Here is a 2,773-nt window from a genome sequence, read left to right on the forward strand (position 1 = left end):
AAGAAATCAGGCCCATTACATTTTGGATCTTGGTCTGAACCTTACAATCTGTATGACCTTGGAGAAGTCATGTAACCTGTCTGAGGTCAAATTTCACTATCAATAAATGGGAAATAATAGTACATACTTTTGAGGCTAGTTGTGTGAAGCACAAGAGAAAATCTATGTTTTAAGACCTAGCAGACTTCCGGGTGTGGTGGCTCATGCCCCTAATCCCAGCACTCTGGGAGACCAAGGCCGGCAGATCACCTGACCTCAAGAGTTCAAGACTAGCCTGAGCTAGAGCAAGACCCCGTCTCTAAAAATAGCCGGGCGTTTTGGCAGGTGCCTATAGTCCCAGTTACTGGGAAAGCTGAGGCAAGAGAATCACTGGAGCCCAAGAGTTTGAGGTTGCTGTGAGGTATGATGCTACAGCACTCTACCAGGGGCAACAAAGTGAGACCCTGTCTCAAAGAAAAAAAAAAGGCCTAGAAGACAGCGAATAAATATTACCTTATTTTATATTTACATATGCTTGCTCTGTGCCAGGAACTATTCTAAGCACCTTACAAATTTGAACTTATATAATCCTCCTAACAACTTCATAGCTATAGATACTGTTATCTTTATTGCACAGATGAGAAAACTGAGGCACAGAAAGATTAAGAGTGACTTGCCTGCAGTTGCACAGCTAGTGAACGGGAGCCCTTAAATTTGAACCCCGATAGCCCAGCATGAGAGTCTGTCCACACTCCTAACCATTTTGTTACTTGAATATTATGTTAAGCTGGAATTTCTGAATTCTCCATCATTAAAACCTTCTAATGATTCAATTGAACAGAAGGATTTTGAACTGTATTTTCCCCCATTAAATTTAAACTTCTGGCTCGGCGCCTATAGCTCAACCAGCTAAGGCGCCAGCCACGTACACCTAAGGTGACGGGTTCGAATCCCCAGCCCGGACCCACCAAACAACAATGACGGCTGCAACCAAAAAATAGCCGGGCGTTGTGGCAGGCGCCTGTGGTCCCAGCTACTTGGGAGGCGGAGGCAGGAGACTCGCTTGAGCCCAGGAGTTGGAGGTTGCTGTGAGCTGTAATGCCACAGCACTCTACCCAGGGGGACAGCTTGAGGCTCTGTCTCAAAAAAAAAAAAATTTTTTTAAACTTCTATAAACTGTTTTGATGCAAGAGGCATAAGCAGGCACCATGTTCAGAAACACTGCAGCAAGTTACCTTGGCTCTCGGAGCTAATTTTTGGAGGCATCATCACTACACAGGTGGAGAGTGGGCCCCAGAGCTGCAGAGGCTGCTCTCTCCCTAGCCCTACACCCCAGGGTTTTGCCTGAATGCAACTTCAGCCCAAATATGATAACCCCTTTCATGTCTGTCGGGGGTTCAAGAAGGTTGACGGCATTTTCATTCTTTCCAAGGTGATCATTAAGGACATCAATTTTTATTTCTCGCCATTAAATTGTTGATTCCCTTCCATAAAAGTTAAAATGTAGTCTCCAAGGGTGGGACAAAGTAGGCAGCTTGCTGAGATTCTGACTTTCCATTTAATTTAGATAGAAAGGGGTTGAGAGATCACAACGCATGATTTAGCCTTACATCGCCTGTGCCCCAGAAACCACTGCTTCATAGGAAAGTAATAAAAAGTCAGAATGCCCCTTGATCTTCAATATAGGATTATGCCTAATAGAGAAATAAAAAGCATGACTTATAGAGCAAAATGTCAGGACGCGGCGAGTCCAGTTCAGGCCTAATAAGGATTTACTTTGACTCAGTCTGTTCTGTCAGGGAGTTGATCATTTAATGAACAAGAAACTGTCACTCTTGGGTATATTTTGCTTCACTACCTTTCTCACCCAACTCCCTCCCACCATCTATACCAGCCTGACCATTGCCTCATCTTTCTCCTTGGAATGGCCGAGCCCACTGGCTCACGCCTGTAATCCTAGTGCTCTGGGAGGCGGAGACAGGTGGGTTGCCTGAGCTCAGGAGTTTGAGACCAGCCTGAGCAAGAGTAAGACCCAGTCTCTAAAAATAGCTGGGCATTCTGGCAGGCGCCTATACTCCCAACTACTTGAGTGGCTGAAGCAAGAGGATCACTCGAGCCCAGGAGACTGAGGTTGCTGTGAGCTATGATGACAGGGCACTCTAGCAGGGGCAAGAAAGTGACTCTGTCTCAAAAAAAAAGAACGGACATAAGGGAGATGGTACCCGCCTGTCACTGCCTGGGGCAGGAGAGGGAGAAAGGAGTCTTTTAATTCCTTGCTGTAGCTTTTCAGTATTCTCCTTCCCACTGCTCATTGCTGGCTGCACTGAGTTTTGATTCCACTAATACAACTTTCCTGCTCTGAGGAGATGTCAGGCTTGAGAAGAAGCTGCAATAACCGGTCTTCCTTTCCCCAAACTCATGGGGCATAAACCTCCAATTGGAACCTGGAAAAAAATGAAAATCCTAAATATGACCAGCCAACCCTCATAAATTAGTTTCTTCTCCTTCATTGCCTCTTCGGTTTCTATTAGAGAGACAGCACTGCACGGGGTTTGCCGCATGTACTTTGGAGGCAAACTGATGGGACTTAAACATCTGAATTGTTAACTTAAGTAACTGGAAACAGACTCACACTCAATTGGGTTCATTAAGTCAAGATTTTTTTTTTTGAGACAGGAGCCTCAAGCTGTCCCCCAGGGTAGAGTGCTGTGGCATCTCAGCTCACTGCAACCTCCAACTCCGGGGCTCAAGCCAGTCTCCTGCCTCAGCCTCCCAAGTAGCTGGGACCACAGGC

This window comes from Otolemur garnettii, unplaced genomic scaffold (genome assembly GCF_000181295.1).
Source record: "Otolemur garnettii isolate 467f Iridium unplaced genomic scaffold, OtoGar3 scaffold00109, whole genome shotgun sequence".
NCBI lineage: Eukaryota > Metazoa > Chordata > Mammalia > Primates > Galagidae > Otolemur > Otolemur garnettii.